General features: G+C 39.5%; 1 protein-coding gene across 3 annotated transcripts in view; it reads left to right on the top strand.

The window, feature by feature from the left end:
* The window catches only part of Kcnj16 (potassium voltage-gated channel subfamily J member 16), a 62,864-nt gene that overhangs the window by 27,485 nt on the left and 11,489 nt on the right, over positions 1–23,890 (top strand). The window contains exon 1 of one of the 3 annotated variants that reach the window (XM_008850866.2): positions 7,892–8,042. The exons of 1 other annotated variant lie outside the window; for it this stretch is intronic. The gene's annotated coding sequence lies outside the window, so the exon portion shown is untranslated. Of the gene's footprint in view, positions 1–7,891; positions 8,043–10,580; positions 10,601–23,890 lie in introns of those variants that run through there. One more of the 3 variants, XM_029554919.1, reaches the window with a different exon arrangement.

A 23,890-nucleotide genomic window follows, 5' to 3' on the forward strand; every position in this document is an offset into this window, starting at 1 on the left:
GAAATCTCACACTTGTGATTTGAAATGAGCCATGATGAGAGTATTTACACCACAGGAATTAGAAAGTTTACAAATTAGCCCTCTTCTTGTTAAGAGAGACAACTGTTAAAATTTACCAGAACACTACGGAGATGAAGCACATATACTCCATGTGAGTTTGCAGTAATGGAGGCAAAACAAAAATACCATTGAAACAAACACTGAAAAGAAAGTGAAATGTACCATAAATCATGGGCAAAGTAGAACGATTTTATAGTTCAGAATTACAAATCCATTGCCAACTGGAGAAAAAGCCAAAGGGTTCCATGGAAAAGTTCAGTCTCCGGACTGAGCATGAAAAAAACATAATACTGTATAAGATTCTGAAAAGACCTTTCCAGGCATGAGAACAATATGCACTATAGACACGCACAACACAGGACATGTTGGGAAACTGCAATAATGAAGTAGCTTGTGAGGCATAGGCTTAGGGCACAAGAGAGGCTTGGACAATAAAACATGTTTGGAAATATTCATCTAGGAGCTATGTTTAAATAGATTAAAGGTGGCACAGCTTAGAGACACACACAGCAGGTTAATCCTACTAGCGTCCATAAGAAAATAAAGTAATATATAAATAAAACAGCAACACAGGAAAGAAGAGACTGACGCATGGTTCACAATGTTGGTCACTAACAAGGCAACCTGGTAAGCGTCATTCGCAGTGAGCTTTTGATCTTGAATTCAGCCTTTTATTGAAATTTTGCAATTTTCATGCAATAGTGTTGGTAGTATTTAGATCCCCTCTTCTATCCACAACCCCTCTACTGTCCCTCCCCATTTAGGGACTCTATGTACAGTCCCTAAATATGTCCTTCATTATGGATCCATCCAAGAGTTCCATCCCAGAAAGATACTGTCTTCTCAGCTCTCATCAGCCATCAATTGCCAAAAGTTCCTTAGGTTGGATTCGGGTTCATATTTCTTACCCAGTTGCCCATGTCTATGCTGGGAATGTGTGTGGTTGAGCCTGCATACAACATGTGTGTACTGTCACCATTGTTGGGACCTCATATGAATAGATGACCAGCTGTCTGGAAGACTGTCTCCTTCTGGTCATCCCCCCACACTACCCCCGTTTTCTGTGATGATCACTGAGCCTTGTAAGGCAGAGGTTTAGAATAAGTGTCTTAATCAGGGATAGGCACTCTGGCCTCTTGTTCTCCGTATTTTGGCTAGTTGTGGTTTTTTGTGTTTGTCACCAGCTGCTGCACAAGGAAATTTCTTTCATGAAATTTGAGTGATGTATTCACCCTATGTGTAGAGGTTACATTGAAGATGTGTCAATGAAGACTAAACATCTCATAGACACTTATTCTGTGCTTAACCCATTCTGGAACTCTGTTATAGTCTCCATCTGTTGCAAAAAGAAACTTATTTAATGAGAGGTGAAAGGTGTACTTGTCTGTAAATATGAGGATGCATAGTTATAATAATGTAATAAATTATGTTGTTCTAGACATGTGAAAAAGTAGGTTTTTCTCTAGCATCTATGACTTCTCCAGCCATGTGTATTTTGCTTTGTTTACAATACCACACAAGGGTTCCTTCTCATTGAGTGGACCTCAATTCCATTTAGAAAGCTGTTGGTTACCCCCATCCCTCAAAGTGCCGCTACTGTACCAATAGTGATTGTTTGCAGGGCTAGTCACTGCTGTTTATTAGCCTTTACAACTGTGTAGGACCTTTAGTTGGTTTTCTCCTTGGCATGTTGTGTAGTACCCTCTGATACCATGAAAGCTGGTCTTCAGGGAGGAGACTTCCTGTCCACATCCAAGGGCCGTTTGACTTGAAAAGGGTCTCCAAGTCCCCTAGAAAAGACCAACAGATTTGTAGAAATGTTTTGGTTATCACGTAATGTTGGTAAGGGTAGCTAAAGGCAAAGAGATAATGAATCTTTAATCATTCTTGATAGTTTCTGTAAACCTCCACTGAAACCACTTGTGGAGTTTTAATGTGTGATAGTACTCTTTTTATTCTGTTCACTTACATATTGATCACACAAGATTATTGTATTATTTAAGGTGTATAAGACATGTAAGTTAGAACATGGCACTTAATAAGCTTACATTCCACATCAGCTGTTGCTGACAATTATTTGAAAAATGAGACTATCGGTTAGTGATTAACACCAATTTTCAACTGGGTAGAATTAAGAATCACTTCGGAGATGGTCCAAAGACATGAGTGTGGGTGATTGTTTTGATTCTATTAACTGAGGTGGAAAGATCTGCTCACTGTGAGTGGTTCCATGCCCTAAGCAAGGGATCCTGGACTGTATGAAAGTAGAAAAGAGAGCCGAACACTAGCATGCATGCATTCACTGCATTCTGATCAGAAATGTGGATGTGATGCCACTTGTTCCCTCAAGCTCCTGTCAATGTGTCTTCTCTGCCATGACGGGCTCTAGCCTAGAATTCTGAGCCAAGTCAACCTTTTCTCCTGTAAAAAATACCTAATATAATTTACCAGACAAAGCAGGGATTGTAGCTCAGAGTTAGAACATTTGCTTGTTGTGACCAAGGCTTTGAGTTGTAGTGTGATATGGTCCCAGCCACTGCTTGTAAATAAATTGGCTGCATGTCCAGTATTCCTGGTTGGTGTCTATTGCTCTAATGACTTGTGACTGTGGCACTTGCCCCAATCTAACAAAAGTGACATATTAAATAATTACTACAAATACTAGAGATGGTGAAGAATTGGGGGATATTTTTGTTTTTCTTTACTAGAAGAAGTGACATCTAAATTAGAAGGTAAGGTGTGATGACAGGATTCTTATCTTCATTTGTCAGAAAAACTGGTTATTAGAGGTAGTGTGAGACTTGTTTTGTACCAGTTCAGGGTACACTTGTGAAAGCTACAATGAGGCACATTTTTATCTGAGCTGAGGAAGAACTTCCTCTTTGGTTGTGTGGAGTCATCATCAAACAGGAACTGAACATGTGGGAAGCACTGAGGTACATAAAAACTATAAAGCAGAGATTGAGCACCAATTGTTGGGGATACAGCAGTTGGGCTCAGATGATACATTCTTGAATTAATTCACATTATGAGTTGAGTCTTGTCATGACATTACTTGACTCGGTCATCCGTCAGTTCTCAGAGGGTCTTTGTCTGATAACATGTGTGTCTGACTGTAAGAAACACCAGCCACCTGAATAAAGAATTCATTCAAATTCAGAAACAAAAAGATCCCGATGGAAATGTGTGTGAAGCATTGGTATTTGGTTCTAAATTTAAATGATTGTCACTAATCTGAAAGGAAGCACATAAGTCACCACTGATTTATTTATGAATTCAGAGGTCGAAATCTATTGGGATAATCTACTTCAGCACAGCCAAAGAAAGGGAAGCCTGTCAGGAAGGTGCAAAAGTCTTTAGAATCTTAAGTAGTGGGAAAGGCTTTCGGGAGGAGGACACTGTTTACAGATGACAAGTTCAAACACTTCCTCCACATCCTATGGTCTCCAGGCAGAAGAATAACAGGAAGTGTTCAGGCCAGCAAAAATGGCACCTGTTCAGTTTGTTTAAGGTCAACCGGAAGGGATGGTTTCAGCAGGAGTTGAGACTGTGCAGCTCAACTAACCAGTTTTCACGGGATATAGAAAATCAGGTTAAAGTTAATATCTCTGTCCATTACTTATTGCTTATACGGGACTGTGTAAAAGTAGACAGGATTTTTGTCTTCTTTGAAATGACCAAAATATAAGGCTGGGATATAACTCAGTTGGTAGAATGCTTGTTTGCTTGCTTACAGCGAACCAAGCTGTGGGTGCTATTCACAACAACCACATAATAATCCCAGCAGTTGGGAGGTAGAAAGAGGTACTCAGAAGTTTAAAAACATCTTTGGTTACATAGTTAGTTTTAAGCCAGTCTAGTATACACAAGACCTTATCTCAAACACCTACACATATTTTCAAAATGAAGTGAAATTACTAAATACAAATGACTTAATTCTCATAGGATTATCAAAAGGATAATTATCAGTTTTTCGGAAGATCAACGAATTCCATTTGCATTTAATTGTACCTTAGATTCTCTGCCCCTCCCTTCTTCTGTGTAAGTTTTTTCAGTATTATTTGTCATCTGTCAGTCGTTTTACCACCGAGAAAATGTTGCTCCTGTCCATTCACCCTCCTGTAGGACTCTCTTTCCATAGTCTCCGGGTTGGTTTCTTGTCTCAAGGACTCAAACCTTATTTATTTTTGTGTGTTACTGCTTTAAGGGCTTTGCGAACCTTAATTCATCTGCTTCTGCTGGGCTATATGAAAGACATTTTTATGTGTTTTACAAATTAAGGAAATGACACCAAAGTTGTTAAAAAAAAAACTAGTTACCAATGGGATTCTAATTGATTCAGTGGCATCCTCTCTTAACTCTTAAATACTAAGTTTTCTCTTCTACTAAAAAAACTCGAGGGAGATTTAGCCACACAACAGTCTTTATTTAATGAAGACAATGCTCACACTAAAGTAGTTTGTATTTAGTAATTTTATTTTATTTTTAAAATATGTTTTAGTCATTTGAGATATGGTCTTAGGGAATATCTTTATCACTATTTATCTTATCACTTATTACTTATCACTATTTTCCCTCAAACCCAGCTTCTAATTGTGAACACATATTTTTGTAACCTTTGCCAAAGACCCTTGTAAGGATAATATTATAAGCATTTTCTTCTTCAGTACACATTTATATAATTATTATCTCTTTAAATAATTCATCTTATTGTGTTTTCTGAAAAAATGTCATCTATGCATCTTGCATATCCATTTATTCTGCTATAGAGTGATTATTCAAACCGAGAGTAAAGCTCACCCATCTGGTTCTTTGAGTCTATAATGGTGATTCTCAACCTGGGACAACTTTGCTCTGCATGGGTCATGTGACAATGTCTGGGCACATTGTAGATGCCTCAGTTGGAGTTTGGGATCCAGTGGGTTAGTGTTTCAGGGTGCTGTTCAACACTTTATTGTCATAACAAATTTTTATGTAAAGAATTGTCTCACACTAAATGTCAAGATTGAGAAGTTCAGGTCTAAGATATTCTATGCATTCAAAATTGTTTTGTTGAGGGAAACTTGGGTATCTCTTCACCAGTGCTAGATAAAGCTGTCTAAAACATAGCCTCATGGTGCTGGAGAGATGGCTCAGCATTTAAGAACATTGACTGTTCCTGCAGAGCACCTGGGTTTGGTTCCCAGCACCCACATGGCAGGTGACAACCATCCATAACACTAGTTCCAAGAGACCTGATGCTCTCTTTTGGCCTCTGTGGGCATTGCATGACACTTACATACATGCAGGGAATATACTCATGCTTGTAAAATAAAAATAATTTTTAAAAACTCTATCAGTATCTATATTTCATGCACTTATCAATTTATCATGTCGATTCAATTAATATATTTTTTATTATTCTATTTTTAATTTTTTATGTATATGAATGTATTGCCTGCATGTTTGTCAGTGCACCCCTGTAATGCAACGCCATGGACGGATAAAGAAGTCCTTGGTTCTCCTGGAAGTGGAGTTAAAGACAGTTGTCAGCCACCATGTGGGTGCTGGGAATTAAACCTGGGTCCTCTACAAGAGCATTCAGTGCTCTTAACTGCTGATTCATCTCTTCAACCCTGAATATTCAATTTTTAATCTTGAAGTTTAAAAAAGGGCAAGACTTACAGCTTAGTCCTCATACTAATGTCACTCTTAAAGTAAGTGATTATATACTTATAGGTCCCCTTAATGTTATAATGTTCAATTAATTATTCTGGCATTTGAGAAATAGGCACTAAGCATGGACAGCCGAATAGTTTAGTAGTAGGTTGTAATTAAATTATGGATCAATATTAGGATAACTTTAATGTTTAATGAAGAGTTATGAGATTTTTATTCTTCTAGTTTATCTTATATAATGCACTTTAAACCACTGATTAGTTAAGAAAAAATAAGGAAAGTATTGTCTAAACATAGAAAAAATAGAAGAAAATTAATAGAAGATGGTACATGGGGTTATTCTTTTTCTTTGCACAGTTATTTGAATCTAGTAGTTAGTAGTATGTTCACAATGAGAGCTCAGTGACAGCTCTAATAATAGTGCTCCATTTTCCCCTGTGATTTTCCAATGGAACCATGGGAGTAAAGCAGAAAACTTCATATTTACCAAAAAAAAAAAAAAAAAACGATTCTAATACAAATGACACAGAAGCATAATTGTAAGACACTTGCTTAATTAAGAAAATTAATCCACTGACACTATCTTGGGTGACAAATTATCACCTCTGTCATAGCTAAGGAGGCCCTGCCTCTCCCTGAGGAGCTAATGACTCTTAACAGCCACTGTGGGAAGGAGGACCCTTTTTTTCAGAAGTGTTCCTACTGGGTAATTATCCAGGAACTAACCCCCCCCCCCCCGCAGGCTCCTGCTAGGACACTTGATTAAACTCAGTGGGTCACAAAATAGTATAAGAAATCAGAAGGGGAACTTGTTAGGAAGAAGGGCCTCAGCAGGTCCCACATTGCATCCCGTCCATAGCCAGCTTTTACTACTCCACTTAGGAGCAGAGTCCTGTGAAAGTGTGGTACCAGCTCTTTCCGCTTCCTCTCACCTCCCTGGTGTTCTTTCTGCATCTAAGCAGGCCTTGGCTGAGCTGTGACATTCCTAATCAAGGTCACCATCACCATCCTGGGCCAACTCCAGGGCTCAGCACTTAGGTCTTACCTTCAGATCCTCTCAGTGTGTGAGGGGAATGACCATGCCCCGGTCCCAGTCAAACCTCCACAGTGTATCATCTCACCGTTCTGTTCTTGGAACAATTCTCCCAGTCCTTTCATAGATCCTCCTCCTGTTTTCCAACCTCAAACTGGTTTTGTCCCAAGCCTGAGTCACGGAATCCTTCTCTTTCCTAATGAGTCTGGGTTCTTGTGTGGTCTCCGTGCTCAGGGTTACAATTGCCCAAGTATAGAGTAAAAACTTGGCAATTCTAACTTCCATTCTGAATCTCTCCCCTGAACTCCAGGCCTCATGTATTATCTTCTTGACCAGTTCATGCACTTGACCCAATTTACCCCTATTAAAACATCAGTCATTAAGCCTCCCCTGCCATGTTACCCCTAACCTTCAGTTTTATCATCTCAGTAAAATCACCAGCATTCACCTATTTCTTTAAAAAGTCAACGTTTCCAAGACTAATTCATCCAAAATGGTAAGCCTTCATAATGAGCTGAAAATGGACACTGAGCAAGTCTTGTGTCCCAACTGTAAAGAAAGTAAAAAAACAACCACAAAATGAAAGCAACTTCTCAAGGAGCACCTAATGCCCTTGGAATTGATACCAAGGTTGTTGATAGTATTCCTAAGGGCACCCAGTTCCTTGGTGCTCATGTGAAATGAAGTTGGGCAAGAGGCTGTTTGCCTTTGGTATAGGATTACATAGTCAGACAGGGTGTGTGTTTGCACAGAAAACTCTTTGCTGTCACAGTAACAGAGAAGCCAGGCATAAGAAGAGGACACTTGAATGAAGTTGTACCAGTCCAGGGGATGTCAGGAGGAGTGGATGAGGCTTTTGGGTCAATGCGACATTTAGGGGGCAGCATGCGGCCACTTGGTAATTTGAGAAGAATCTTATGATTTAACAGGCTGAGAGCTGAGATCAAAAGACCACGTTGTAAATGAGTCTGGAGAAAGGATATTTCCCCCAGCTTCTTGTTTTCTGTCAGCCCAAGTTGGCAAGCATCTCTACCATGAGTAGGCATGGGAACCGTTCAAAGAAAGTGTCGATTCACTAGAGTGAGAACTCAGTGGCTTTTGTCTGTGGTGAATGTGTCTGGAAAGCCAATAAGGGCAGAGATTCTGCCGTGGGGCTTCTCATCTCCATGGTGGTAGGTTCTGACAACTTCAGACCATGAGCAAGAAGAGCAAAGAGCGAAGAGAATGAGATCCACCCACTGCAGCACTGATACAAGATGAAGAGGTTGCAGGCTTTGGATCTCTAAGTAAGGTAAGACTGTGCTGTCAGCTACAAAGGGAGCCGGGCCCGTCCTAACTGCTTCCTCATGCGCTGTCTTAGGCTCACTCTTTTCTGTATAGAGACTTCTGATGGATGGGCACCTGTGTCTTCCTTATGCTGTACAGCTTTATTTGATCACTTCATGGTCTATGGCTGGGAATGCTATTTTTTTTTTTTCCTTTTATATTCTCTCTGGGGAGTGCTGAGCCAAATGGACTAAGAATACAAGTGCCGTTTATAGATCTCTTAAAGGAAGTGACATTCAGAGAAAGAGACTAAAAAGAGGATGACTTAGCTGGCAGATCGTTGTTCCTACTTATTGACGTGGCTGCTGTGGAAGAGGTGAATCCTCGATTTCCTGTGGAAACAGGCATTCATAGTACGAGGTCTTGTAGGTCTTTGTCATCCTTCCACAGACTCCAAATGACAAAAGAAAGACATGAAGGACCTGAAACTGTGAGGAGATGGGCTTCTGTCATGATTTTATCAGAACTGCATCATGACTATGAAATATACCGGCACAAATATTATAGAAACATATTACAAAAGTTACCTTTCAGGTAAATTCAGTGAGGAGTAAGCCTCCTAAACATGGGATTCTGATCAGGGGCAAAGCATTAGGCTTTCTGGTTTTATGTTTTTCTTCCATTCAATTTTCAAATCTGACTGTTACTAAGCAATAAACAACACTTGGACTACGCTATACCTGTAGGTTTCCGTTGCACTAGAAGAGAGACACAGGTAGAAGGAATCACTTGTCTAGGTTAAAATTCTGATACAGTGTAGATGCTGATGACAGATTTGCCCATTGGTGTCATATTTATAGAGAACTTTAATCGTTTCCTTCTGACAGCTGCCTGTCCTTCTTTTATTGCCTGTGAGTCTTAGCATCATTCAGAGAATGTAGATGAGTTTGAGACAGGATCTACAGAGTTTCTAAAATCTTATCAGCTAGAGCCAGAACTGGCTACTCATTAGCTGGGTGACATTTTCTACTTAGCTCCTGCCTGTCTCCTTTATACCAACTTTTAACTCTATCACTTCCTCAGTATATAATCCCTTTTGATATGGTCCCTGGCACAGAGGGACTACAAACTAAGTGGAGAAAATTTTTATTAACTCTAAATTAAAAAAGAGGAATATTGTGGTGCAAAGAGTGACTTAATTTAGTAGCTAAGCTTGGAGTAATAGCCCAACAAATGGCTAAGTGCCAAGGAACACATATTTTATACTCAGGTTTAAGAGAAATACCAGATGATTGCAATTTTGTAATGAGAACAGTGGAATAAAATTACAACACCAAAGGTAGTTCTAACAATTTCTATCAGTTTTGACACATTGCTGCCATGGTTTTCTAATCAATGATATTCCGCATTTAGCTCTTAAATACCCATGTCCTCCTCCCCTCCCCCCCGCCCCTTGTGTGGGCCTCACCCTGCTGATGAGCCCAAACTCTGTTGTCAGCGATGCAGCTGAGGTCAGACAAGGCACGTTGAGATGGGCTGGCATGAAGGAGAGCAAGATCAAGAGGATTTCAAGCTGGGGACATTCTGTTTTGTGTACATGGTTCAATAAAGACAAATCATTTCAGTTTCATCTTTTAAATCATCCACATCATGCCATGTCCAAATTCTAGTTGTCAGTGTCTCTCCCCAATTGCCCTGTCTAGTCTACCGTGTCACAAAGCAGCTCCAGATCAGCCTTTGTCCGATCTAAGTACTTAAGTTGCAGGTAAAAAATTAAAAACATTGATAGAACATCTGTTATTCTGAGTTTTATCTGATTTAATTTTCATAATTACCCGTTATGGAGGGAGTATAGGGAACACAGAAGTAAAATAACTAGTCTGTGTTTTCATAAAGTGGAAATGGTAAGATTCAAATAGGATTCAGTCTGTCCATTAGTATCAAATCTAAATGACTATGGTAAAGATATTATTTGGTTTCTAAAGTAGTGTACCTTGAATGCCGAATGATAAGAACATTGTAAGAGCCTCATGGGACGCAGATACTTAAAAAAAACAAATTTTACTCATTTCCACGGGTCAGTCGCCTCAGCCTCATAGTAGATCGAGGGTACCTGGAACCCTGAAGCTCCTGACCCTGAATCACTTGTGGTCTTTGGACACTTTCTCATGGGTTTTGGAGTTATCTATTTGTTTTGTTCTGTTTTTCCTGAGACAGTCTCCCTATGTGTCCCAGCCAGACTGGAACCCATTATGTAGAGCAGGTTGGCCTCAGATTGTTAGCAGTCCTCCTGTCTCTGCCTCCCCAGTGCTGCGCATCATCACATCCTGCTTTCTGGGTTCTCCTTGAAGGTGGCTCATAAAATTCCTGATGCCATCTGAATTGTTTTTGTTGTTTGTTTTTAAAGTTTGAGCTGTGGTTGGGACTGGAGAGATGGGTCAGCAGTTACGAGTATGTATTGCTTTTCCAGAGGACCTGAGTTGAATTCCAAGCACCCACATCAGGAGACTAACATCCACTTGTAATTCCAGCTCCAGAGGTGATTCAACCTCCGTGGGCTGCCCTCCATGGGCTTTAGTACTGGTACGTATATGTATACACAGGATTAAAAATAAAATACATATTTTTTACAAGTTTGAACTATGTGTAGAATTACAAATGAACAATGAGAACAAGTGAACTAAAGCATAAAAGTCAACATGATGCTAACCAGAGGTGAAAGAGAATGATCTTTGCCGTCGACGTGAAATAATGACACTCGTCATTACTTTTTGAATTTAGAAGATTCGAATGTTTTGACCTTAACTAGAAGAGGAAGTACTTCTAATACTGTTTCATTTTTATAATCACCTTGGACCGACTTCTACCATTGTTCATCACCCAATATTGGAATAAATACTATGTGCTTGTTAAGGAAAACATCATAAAATGGAAACTTTTAGCATCTTAGTGTTAAAACAAACCTTTACTGTCTAGTTAAACTTCTTCACAAACACAGGAAATTCCTTCCTAAAAGCTTTGATTACACAAATTTTGAGTAAATATTTCCGGTCTTCAATAGTTTCTGTTAGAAATGCTAGTGGCAAAAATATTTTTGTTGATACAGCCATTAAACCCGTAGCCCTGTAAATTCAGGAAGCAGTTCATAGTCAGTCTAGCATCATGGAGTGGGGCTCTATCTCTGAATGAATACAAGATTTCCTATTTCTGCACGTAACGGTGCCAGCCACTGGGGACAGACTCATGTTTGAATTATCTCAGTAAATCTATATCACCACATAGAGAACATTGTTGATGTGTGTTGGGGGACTTTCCTGGGAAAACAGAAGGAAAGTCTAGTCTTCCCTGGATAGAGAAGTTACCAGTAGACCAAAGACAGAAGAAAGGATTCCATTTAAATCTCGTTCAGTGAATCTTTGAGTTTAGTGTGGTTTCTTACAGGAACATGGACGGCTCAAAGCATCTATACTAGTCAGAGACTTCGGGTATCTTGTAGGCAGCTGCATCACAAAGAAGTCCCACCTCAATCAGTTGCTTTTATCTTCAGTAGTGATCATTCATATTTCAAGAGGGAGAGAGACCTCATGAAACACTCATGACCCTGTGAACCTCTCATGTTCCCACGACCTTTCCTGATCTCTCTACAGAAAATACTAGTAACTTTGACCTTGTGAGGTTCTTTTATGGGTCACTACAGTTCTGCTCCAATACAGAGATGGGTATGTTCAACCCAGAGGACAATGCTACACTCAATAAAAATTTTGAATACAAAAGCATCTGTCATTTAAAAAATAGTGCTTTTACTAATCCTCTGATAATTCCACACTGTAATTTTATCATATTCATCCCACCCCATATCTCCTGTCTCCTAGAAAACTCATCCCACCTCCTTACCCACCAAACTTCATCTCTCTCTCTTTCTTAAAGCCCATGAAGTTCTTCCTTCTATTTTGTGTTATTTCCTATTTTGTATCGTTACTCTTATACAGACTTGTCTTAAAAAACACAAAACCTACAATAGGCCATTACCCTACTGATAAGTAATATTTTCATTACTTTTCCTGGGAATTCTTTGTGGATCAAGAGCAATTTTTGTTGAATTGTTGCCTTGATTTTTCTGGGAAGGACTTTTCCCCTCCTTGTCTCACTGTTCGTTTTCTACATGTCTGCGCTGACCTCAGATGAGCTTTTAGGAACCAGCTCCCTAAATTTCCCTGTCTATCACCTCTTCCATTCCTTAGAGCTGAGGCCATTGGACCTCACACGCAGTGCCCTCTGCTCCATGTTCTGAATTGGGTCAGTCCATAAGATTCCCATGGAAATTGCTCTGTACTAGATCCCTGGTAATTTAGCCCAATTCCAGGGACTGGGAGTCTCAAGTCATATCGTCACCCTGATTCTGCCGCTAAGGACTTTGTTCATACTGATACGTATCATGGAGAGGTGGGCTCAGTGTATCTGAGGAGTGAAGGGATTGCCCAACACAAATTTCGTGGTGGAACGAAAGCAGTTACTCATCCTCCTGTTATGCTAATATTCCCTGTTAATCTTGAATAAGTCTATTGAGGTAGTTATAAGTGTAAGTTCTGCATCTGCAGAAAAAGAATGCTACCGATACTGGCTCTCAGGATCACTGGGAGAATTGTACATAGTCCTTGACACAAAGTGTCTGGTGCTTAAGAAATGCTTCTTCTCTGACTGAGGATTATGTCATTCACTTGTGCTCTCCCAATCTGGGGATCCTCACATTCAGCTCCATTCCTGAAACTCAGTTAATTTGCCAAACCTCTGAACTGTGCAGTGCTTGCCTGAATCTACATACTGCCTGGGGGCATCCCTTCAGTTTGCAGCTCTGTAGTTCCCTTTCTTTGTTTCCCTAGTCTCTTGTCTGACATTACAGTTCTTTGAAATCCTGACATTATCCATCTGCAGTCATAGTTTGTATATTGTTGTATGTCTGGGTATATGTTTCCCAGTGTATAATATTAAAATCTTGGCTTTAGACCTTAATATTCTGGCCATCATAACCATGATGAATCTTTATCCTTCAAATTTGATTCTTAAAAAGAAGTTACTATTTTGTTCTTAAGTAAATGCCCCTCCCCCACCCGGCTCAATGTTCTCAGTTCTCCAAGCCCCAATGCAAGGTGTAAACAAAACTTTGCCATGACTAGCAGCTGATCAACATCAGCAGTGAACTCTCAAGGCCATAGATTCAAATTCCTGGCTGTCTTCCATCTATACTACTTGAAGACATGCCTTCCTAAGTGGCAGACATGCTTCCACTTGAAAACTCTAATGATGACAGATGCCGCACTCCATCCAAGTGTCTTTGGAGATTAGGAAAATGTCAGTCTTCAGGCTATAAAGAAACTTCAGGGTTTCATTATGTATTTTAAAAAATATTTTATTATTTTTATTTTATGTTCATAGTGTATTGCTTACATGTATGTAAGGGCACCTGTGTTGTGCAATGCCCATGGAGATCAGAAGAGGGGGGCGGATTCCCTGGAACTGGATTTCAGATGGTCGTTAGCTACCACGTGGGTGCTGGGAACTGAACTAGGATCGTATGCAAGAGCAGCCAGTGATCTTAACCACTGAGCCATTGCTCCAGCCCTATTTGTTTATTTTTAATTGATAAATAAAAATCATATACACTTATGTAAAACAGGTTGTTATAAAATGCACATACATCATTGCAGAATGGTAAAGCCTCCCATACATTTTTGCAACAGGAATACTTAAAATCTACTCTATTGGCAACTTTCAAAGATGTAACATTTTGTTCATTATAGTAACTGTGTTGCACAATAGATTTATAGAACCGGTCCTTGGTCTTAACTACACTTTCATATGTATACTGTGTGTGCTTATGTGAGCATATTTATATGTAGGTACACATGGCCCTGATGGTGTGCACTGCATGTAAAGGTTCATATCAGTTGCCTTTCTCTACTGTTCTCCAATTTATTTAGTGAGACAGCAGCTCTTCCTGAAATTAGAACTCAGGCAGTTGGCTGGGCTGCTTGACCAGTGAAATGCAGGGATCCCCCTGCCCTGCCTTCCTAGGGCAAGGATTATAGATGTGTAGTGCTGTCTGATATTTTACATGGGATCTGGGGCTTTGAACTCATACACTTGTGTGTGTACCACAAGCATGCTGCTGTCTGAGCTATCTTTCCCACCCCTCTATCTAAACTTTTGTAGCCTTTGACCTACATGATCTCAGGTATTCTTTCCTCTCTGAAGTTTACCTGACAGACCTTCCCAGTAACCTGTTAAAATGTAAACTTCTTTTATTTTATTGATACTGGGTTGATGCTGACATAAAGCCCTTTCATTTGGGGTTAGTCTTATACAACCCCATCCAGCCTATATCTAATAATCATCCTTACAACACTATTAAAATCATTCAAAGACAACATACAATCACAGTTTGAGAATGTTTTTGAATATGGAATTGGGCTATTCACAGAAAACCTAGAGTTTATATGGAAGAGGATTGGGTTGTTGACTGATCTTTGAACTCATCAGAACCAATGTTACCTACCTACCTATCTACCTACTTACCTACCTACCAACACACACACACACACACACACACACAGATACATGCACACACACACACACACACACCACACCATACTCACCCCCAATCTCCAGCATATGTGATTTTATTTCCTTTAAAGCATTGAGTATTTATTTACTTAATTTTTACGGAAAGGCCTTGCTACATAGCACAGGCTGGCTTCAGACTCAAAATCCTTCTTCCTTTGTTTCTCAAATTGTACATCCTACATCCTCAAGTTGTAGGATGACCGGTGTATACCACCACCAGACCCAGTCCTACCTTGATTCTTTATAACCAGGTCTAGTTCTGCCACAGGAGTCAGGCATTTGCCTGCAGAAGGAATCAGTGCCAAGACAAGTCCGTGTACTTTGGATGCATGCAGGAGGACGCTTTATCCTTGCTGCTTCACTCAGGATGCTCTGTAAGAGGGTTGTTTTTCCTTTATGTTCTAACATTCTGGCTCCATTCCAAAGGATGTGCAAACACAAGAAGGCTCCCCTCTCCTCCACTCGCTGGTTGTGTAATCTCACCAGTGGGAGGATTGTCCATGAAAAGGCGTGGCCAGATTACCCCTCATTGATAAGTGTCCTCCCAGGTCTGGACTTCCTCTGGCTTCTTGCCATGAGATACATCCGATTGTTTTTAAAAAAATTATCTTATTTTTATTTCATGTGCATGAGTGTATTACCTGCATGTGTGTGAGTGCACCTGTGGTATGCAGTGCCCACAGAGGTCAGAAGAGGGTGTCGGATCCCTTGGAAATGGAGTTACAGTTGTTAGTAGCCTTGTGGATGCTGGGAATTGAATCCAGGTCCTCTGCAAGAGCAGCCAGTGCTCTTAACCACTGAGCAATCTCTCCAGCTCCTACTTCTGATTCTTCATGATTTGGTCCAGGCGGGGTTTGTAGGTTGAAAGTTAATGTACTGTGTACATTGGTGCAATAGATGTAGCACAAGAAAGCAAATCTTCTCAGAATCTGAAATGTCTTCCTGAAACTTGCTGGAGTTAGAGAAATAGTATATAATTTCCTTAATTGTACGAATATGGCTCAATCCTTATATACAAAAACTGGGGTGTCAGGGCATGACGTTGACCTCTATGTACCATTTTCAGTCTAGTTATAGATTGCTGAATTGCAATCTTATTTTTTGGCACGCTCTGTAGTAAATGACTTCATTTTTCTCCTAAGATGTAATTAACAGGTGCCAGTGTCATAAGTGAGGGTCACAGTGCTGCTTAGACCTTTCTGCAGTCCTTCACATGTGGGGTTGCAAATGTTGTTCCCATCCCTGGTCAATATTTTGCAAAGCTGTGTAACAGATGCTGGTTCTCACTTCACCCACTGGATTGGGAATGTTGGCTCCATCCTTAGGGTGGTGCCCAAAAGAGGGGTAGATAAGATAAAATGTGATATATATATATTTGTGGCCATAAAGAAGAATGAAGGTATGTGGCTGTAGGAAGATGGATATTTCCTTAAGCCAGTCTCAGAAATGTGGAGAGACAAATTTCATGTGTTGTTCCTAGATTTTATAGAGATAAGTAAAATCATATATAAGGCATGAAGACATAAGTAAAACTGTCCAGGAAAACAGAGGAACTGGAGGAAGCAGGGGGATGATAGAAGGGAAGAGGGAGGGTGGGATGGTATGGCAGGATGTGCTCAGAACACAGTATATACTTTTATGAATTTATCCTTAAGTAACACAGTACCATGTACATGAATAGATAGACTGACCAATTTTAAAAATATCATAAATAAAGATGCACTGAACCCTGCTTTGTAGGATTGTCATTAGGAACAGGGGTAAATGTCAGCTCACCGAAATCCTTAAGAAGATGAGCAGGGAACACAGAAGAATGTTCATTAGCATCGCCAGTTCTCTATAACCTGGACCTGCAAGATTGACCACAGCACTAGTTTGTACTTCTAGACATCCTGGCCATCAGTGCTTGTAGAGTTGTGACTTTGATCTGTGTTATTGTATGGAACTTAGAGTAAAATCTCCTTGGGGAAAAGAGAAGAGTATAGGTATGTCCACAGAGAAGCAAGGCCGCGGGTCTAAATATGTTGTTTCCATACAAGAGTATTCTTTTATTTTTAAGGAGGAATAAGCCTTTTGCAATCTTTCTACCCTCTTTTGCAATGGTCCCTGAGCTCTGGGTGAGTGAGGATTATTATTAGTCCAATCCATGGACCTGCAGGCTCTTATTCTCTATACTTCGGTCACTTGTGGCCTTCTGTGTTCATCACCCTCTATTGCATGAGGACGCTTCACAGGTGAGAGTTGAGACAGGCATTAATAATTCTCTCTACCCTACGTTCCACCAAGTTCCAGGAGCTTTAGGTATAGAGGTTCCATTGTACATGTGTCACTTAGGGCTGAGCATCTCACAGACACTTATCTTTGTGTCGCTAGTTTGTAGAATTCTGTGAAAGTCTCCATCTGTTGCACAAGAAGCTTCTTTAGTGATGACTGGTGTACTTCTCTGTAAATACACAGTAAGAAATTACAGTTGTCTAGGGATGGGAACAGAGTCTTCCAGGTTTCTGGAAACTTGCTCCTATGAACTTACAACAGTGGTGACAGCATGCACAAGACCCATGCAAACTCACTTAGACAAAAACCACCATAGAATTGAGGAGCTGGGCAGCAGGTCGCAGCCTTAACCAAGGAACTATTGGCAGCTGATCACTGCTGGGTGAGGGAAAGTTGATCTTCTTTAAGGGAGTGACACTAACTACGCAGGCTGAACACACTGCAGCTCATACCAAAGGACATCTGTGTATCCAAACTTGCCTCAGTACACTTTAACTTATATGACAGAATGCATGAAATCTGGTTGACAGGCGGTAGGGGGCGTGCAGATATAGGATGAATTCTAAGTATGATTAAGATGTATTGCATGAAATGCACAAAAATTCAGTAAAATTATATGTTGAAAAGTAAAAAGGAGAATAAGGCTCAAGAATACACCATCTCAGGGAAGGGGGTGGAGTGCTGATTTGCTTGATGGAGTGGGCAAACTGGGTGTTGTCATGTTTATGCAACTCTAGAACCAAGAACCTAAGATCCAAGTGGAGATCCAAGAGGGTTGGAAGGTGAGGGAGTCCGCTTTGTAACTCTTGGATCTTATTATAACTTTAGTGCCATTTAGCCAAATGTGGATGTCTAACATCTCAAATATTTTCTTAGCCTGGCACGTGTCCTTTGTATTAAAAAAAATGTTTGTGGCTATGGGAGCTGGCGTGGAAACACAACTTGCTAAAAATCTGTCTTGAAGGATTGGTTTCTAATTGTGTGTGTGTGTGTGTGTGTGTGTGTGTGTGTGTGTGCATGTGCGCGCGAGGGTTTTAGCACAGTCTCCCACATCTTAGGCAAGTATCCTACTGTTGAGCTTTTCCTTTGCCCTTCTAATCATTTTCAATGAAGGCATCCAATTTGCCTCTACAGGATAGTTACATAAAAATCTAGGAACTCAAATATCAATGAAGTTTTTATTTCTCAGAAAAAGTCAGAATAAGTAAATGTACTACAATTTCGCCCTCCATTCCAAAACTCTATTAATGGAGAAAAGATAGTTCTTAATATAATCTTTTCACTGCATTTTAAAGATTGCATACCTCAAAGTATTTATTCCCAGGCTCATTGGTGAATGAATTTATTATAAACAACATCCCTCACATGCTCAGGCAAAAATGACTTTTTAAGTTAAGTAGCAACAGAAGCAAATTTTATTTCCAAAGAAAATATCTGAATTGGGCCTGCTCCATCTCCAGACAATCTCAAACCAAAGGTGGCCACGTGGTGGTGGTCTGTTTGTAGCTAAAAGAATTACAACTAATCTGAAATAATATTAGTAGCTAATTTTTTGACTTTTAAAATATATTAGGAATTGTCTCCTTTGTGTTGTACATTCTGGGCTAATAAAGAATTTTGATTTGGGATGTGAGCAATTTATTCGTTCAAGCCAAGTATCACTCACATTTTCATAAGTTCATTGCCTCTGAGTGAATTAGCCGAGGGAATTAAAGTTTAAATTCCTAAACTGCCTTTTGTTCAGTGGTCTGGAATTTTTCTCTTGATTATATCTTTCTTATCTGATAGTCGATTTCAGGAAAGAGAGAGAGAGAGAGAGTCATTTTGACTAGCCTACAGTGTACATGAATGTGCTGTTTTTTCCAAAGCACCTAACTTTCAAGTCATTACTTTTCTTTTATGGATTATCTATGGCTCCTACTTCCTTCATTAGTCTAAGATTAAGCATGAACAACAAATTGTTGGGTAGCGCTTTGCAACCCTAAGTGCTGGCTAGGGGCTTTTAAAGCAGTCACCGTCTTTGGATGCAGCATACTCACTGTGATACCGTTGTTCTGTAGAGGTCTCTGTTCTGAGAGGGCTTTTTTCAGAGAATGTATTGGGTAGAGGAAGGCTGAGTTTCTTAACGACAGTAATAGGCCTCACAAACCTTAGCCACAGTCCTCCAAAAAAAACCTCTTAAATTTCAATTAAATGGCATACACAAAAGGCATTTCCGTGGTTTCAGACTTTTCTAGACCACTACAGACATCAGTATATTCGACTATAATATAGAGACACTTAAAGGAGACATAAACCATTTCACAATGAGATTTAAGTTAAAAGTGCCTCTATCTGTCCATACCTCAACCCTCCAGGGCCTGCCAAAATGAAAATTTCAGCCAGAGAAACACTGGATGGATCACTTGCTTTCTAAGGAAACTACTGCTGATTTGGGTTTGCACTTTGTCCAGACATTCATGTGTAATGACACGCAAACCTTCCAAACCAAGTCAGGCTGATGTACTTTCCTATAGCACCACCATAGGAACAAAGGTGTGCCCAGAAGGGAAGGCAGGTGCATTGCCGTCAAATGTATTTAGGTCATATCATCTACCTAAATCTTCTATAAACTGGCCAGTGGTAAAGCTTTACTTCTAAGTAGCCCTGATAGAACCTTAATCCCACCTGAAAACAGCACGCAGCAGGCAATATTCTTAAGAGTCTATCTCTCTGGATCTTCCTAGGAGGATCTCTTGTCTTATATTTTAAGGCTTTCTCAATTTATCTGTATCCATGGGAGAAATGGGAATTGAGCTAACAGATAACACTTGCTTTATTTTCCTCTTGAATAAAGATGCCTTGAGTTTTTATTTTGACAGCTTAAAACAGAAATGGAATCATTTAAAGGTCAGAGAAGTTGTAGACAATATCCAGGGAGTTCCTGGTCTACAAGCAAATCACATCTGTGAGTTCACTGATTCCCGGCAGACAGAATAGACTAATAAATAGATTCCAAGTTGCCAAAGAGGACAATTTGCAGGCCTTTCTCACAAATGGGAAAATAGTAACAGAGACATGGGAGTTAGGTTTCCCTTGGAATATCATAAATACCAAACTGAGAAGGTCAAAAGTCATGGCACATATGCTTTCCATAAATTACATTTGTTTCAGAATACAGAATTTGGTCTAATCAAAGCAGCTCCCAAATAAAACTATATGGAAACTATTAGAGGTCAGTCATAAACCGCGTGGCACTCGTAATCACAAGGAAGGGCACCTTTGTTATCATGGGGGGAGTGGCTAGTACCACAGGACTTCTTAGTGATCCTGGCAGTTCTTCTGGCCAGTTTTGTCATATCTTGTCAAAGGTCATGAAGGTTAAGGCAAATTAGACGCTAAGGCAGACTCTTAAACAATCCTGGACATTGGCAACTGCACCATTCAGAGGATATGCATTCATACCAATGACATTTCATGCTTTTTGCACAGGGACCTACACTTGAATGGTTGTGATGATCAGCAAATGATGATTCAACTTTCTGGTGTTATTTGATTCACTTGAAAATATAATTATAACTACAATCCCTATAGTTAAGCATTTACTAAATACCAGGCACTAAGAAAGGAGAAGGATAGTTGGGAAGACAGTTTCATTATATACTCAGAGCAATCCATTTTCCATTTTCTTCAGACACAGATGAGCAACCACAGCCTTACAAAGGTCATTTACTTGTGCAAAAATGCAAAGTCCAAACAAGCAAACAAATTCAACTCTGAACTTCCCAATCTATTAAAAATAAAAGCAAGTCTTGCTAGTGATCAATAGACATTTGAACTCGAATTCTTGTCTGTCCTAATCCAGTCTTAGAAAATTTTAAAGTAGTATATCAAAATCTCGAAGATGTTAAAGAATCAGTTGGTACTATCATCTCACATCAATTAGGAAAAAAATCCAGGAATCTGCAAGTGACATTCTACTCCTCTGGGATTTTGGAGGCAAATTGTTAGAAGACTACACATTCAGAAACCTTGCAGTTCTAACTTGCCTGTAGGATATTTACCAATGGTAGTAGTGTTTATTCAAGATTATGGCTAATGTCAGCTTTTGAGGCAAATGCAAATCCTAAACTCATAATTGTGCTCAACAGTCGTCCTTTAAAAGAATGATCACTTTGGGTTTTAAAGTACAGTTATATGATGGCACAGATTTTAAATATTTTCTTTTTAAACATCAAAGGCAGATTCCTAAAACAGACCTCACAGCAACAAGTCGAGAAACAAAGATATTAGCAGTTTACTATGACCTGGAATGGGGGAGACACGAAAGGCAGCATTAACAGGGGGATCTGCGCTTCCGTGCTTGCTTCGTTCTGACACTGATTTATGTGGCCCTGATTTGTTACCAGAGGCTTTCAAGGTTTTCTCTGATTGCTCCTCAGTGGCCAAATCTGATCAACTCCCTCTTCCCTCCATCTCCACGTTTCAAAAGAGATCTGGTTTTACTTAGAGGAATTAAATGTCACTATATTTGTATCTGTGAATTGTTCCAGCAAAAATTACCGCATCGATGTCTGACTTTAAATGTCTGTAAGACTGTCTGCCTCTTTGGGATATTTATAGCTTCCTATTAAAAGGTCTAATACACGCTCTCAGTTTGCTATTGCTTTGTTTTCTCTCTAAGGAGACTCAGAATTGGTAGGTTTCAAATTATGAGCTGAAAAAACCTGCATTTCTTTTGCAAAATGTCCATGCTTATGGCAAAATTTTATACTATTTACTTTTCTTTTTTCTTGTGTGGATGTGTGGGAGGGTAGATTGTGACATGCACATGTGTGTGGGTGTGGGTGGAGAGCTCTTACCTAAGTGCTGGAGTAGGACATCAGGTGTCCTGTTCTATCAACCCCTCTTGTTCCTTTCAGACAGGGTCTCTCAATGACTCTCTATCAAGCTAGTAGCCAGCAAGCCCCAGCACTCCTCCAGTCTCTACAACCAAGATCACTGAGGTTACAGGCACAGATGAGTACTCTTGGATTTTACATTTTTTCTGAGATTTGAACTCAGATCCTCAGGGTTGCACACCGAGTACCCCTAACCACTGAACCATCTCTCTGGCTCCCTATTGTAAAATTTTAGAAATATAAATATATAAATACAAGAAAAAGGAGTAAAATAATTACATCAGCAATTCATCTTGTTATATATCAGTCTAGCTCTATGCTTAAACATCTTTAAACTTTAAAATTACATTAATCAAACTGTTTTGTAATCACTTTTTTTCTTGTCTGAGTCACGGAGATAAAGACTTCTGAAACGATGTACTTCCCCAGAGGGCCAGGGCATTTAAACTCACTGAAATACTACCTTCATTTTTCTAAATAGGGCCAGTTATGAGATTATTTTAAAGAAGCATAACATAATTCCAAGTCTATATTTTTAAATACATTTTATTGAATTATTGTGTATTCCACATAACACATCTTAATCATATTTAGCACCCCCCTTCCCTATATGCACATCTCCTTTAGCCCCCATGAGATTTCCTGTATTTTGTCATATATGTTAAAGTCCTATCGTCTGGTCAAGTATGGGTCTACAGATGTCCCTCGGTGTGAGTTTACCCTTTTTGTGTTCGTTAAATCACATGTTACAGCGTTTTCCTGTTATTTCATTTCCCCCACCACTTTTGATGCTTACATAATGATGACGGGATTATTCTATTATTATATAAACCAAACCCATCCTTATTAGATGGTTGGCTAATAGCCAAACTTTTCACCACCAATAGTTTTGTAATGTGATATCTTTGTGCTCATCCGTGATAGTATTTTAGAATAAAACCTTCAAATAGAAAATCAGTCCAAATTTCTGGAGTTTGAATCTGTACCAGTTTTGTAGAGTATTTTCATGTAATGCTAGCTGACCTTCAGAAATAGTTTGAATTAGTATATACATAGACATATATCAATGTATATATTTGAATATGCCTTTAAAATGACAATTTGGGGGCTGGAGAGATGGCTCAGTGTTTAAGAGCCCTTGATGCTTTTCCAGAGGACTCGAGTGAGTTTGGATACAACAGTCAAGTCTGGCAGTTCACAACTGCCTATAACTAGTTTCAGGGAATCTAATACCCTCTTCTGCACTCCTTGGGCACCTCACCTATGTAAGACACACACACACACACACACACACACAAATAAAAATAAAAAATAACTATTAATAAAGCAATAAACATTTTCTTGGGAGAATCACATTTTGAAAAATTCAATAATACACAGCAAATTTATAAACTTTTACTTTTTAAATTAATTAATTAATTAACTTATAGACAGTCTCTAGCATAGGCTGACTTCAAACTTCCTATGCAGCCAAGGATGACCTTGAACTTCTAATCCTTCTATTTCCCTTTCTCCAGTGCTAAGAAAGTGCTGGGATTAGAGACATGGGTCACTGAGTCACCCCTCAGGTAAGTACCCACACCTGACCCCCCCACACACACACAAACACACACACCACACACACATGCGTGCACATTAAAGAAAGTAAGGAACAGGGAGAATGCAGTGAAGAGCCTTACCTATTGCAGAATAGTGAGAGATAGGGAGAAGTCAGGTTATATTAAGTGTTCGATTGATGATGGGAAGATTGTCTCTCAAGCAAATCCTTACTGGTTTGGCTTTTGCTTTTTACGACACAATAATGTGGAGGAAAGGGAAGACTAGGAGACCTGTTGGGAGTTATGGACTATGGACTGTGAGGACATGGTTCATCGGATAGGTAATGATTTTGACAACAGGGGGAAACAGTCTGAAAACTGCTTTCAAGGTGACCTGATAACAAGGACCTACTGATAGTTTACATGGACAGAGTCAAGGAAACTGATTTGACTATATTCTTACAGATGGAAGGTATTTGAAATGTGTATTAAGCTGAATTTTAAGTGATTTTGTTGCTGTTCAACCAATCGTCAGTGGTTAATATAAACAGGAAAAAAAA

This window comes from Nannospalax galili, unplaced genomic scaffold (assembly GCF_000622305.1).
Source record: "Nannospalax galili isolate Female #2095 unplaced genomic scaffold, S.galili_v1.0 scaffold145, whole genome shotgun sequence".
NCBI classification, from domain to species: domain Eukaryota; kingdom Metazoa; phylum Chordata; class Mammalia; order Rodentia; family Spalacidae; genus Nannospalax; species Nannospalax galili.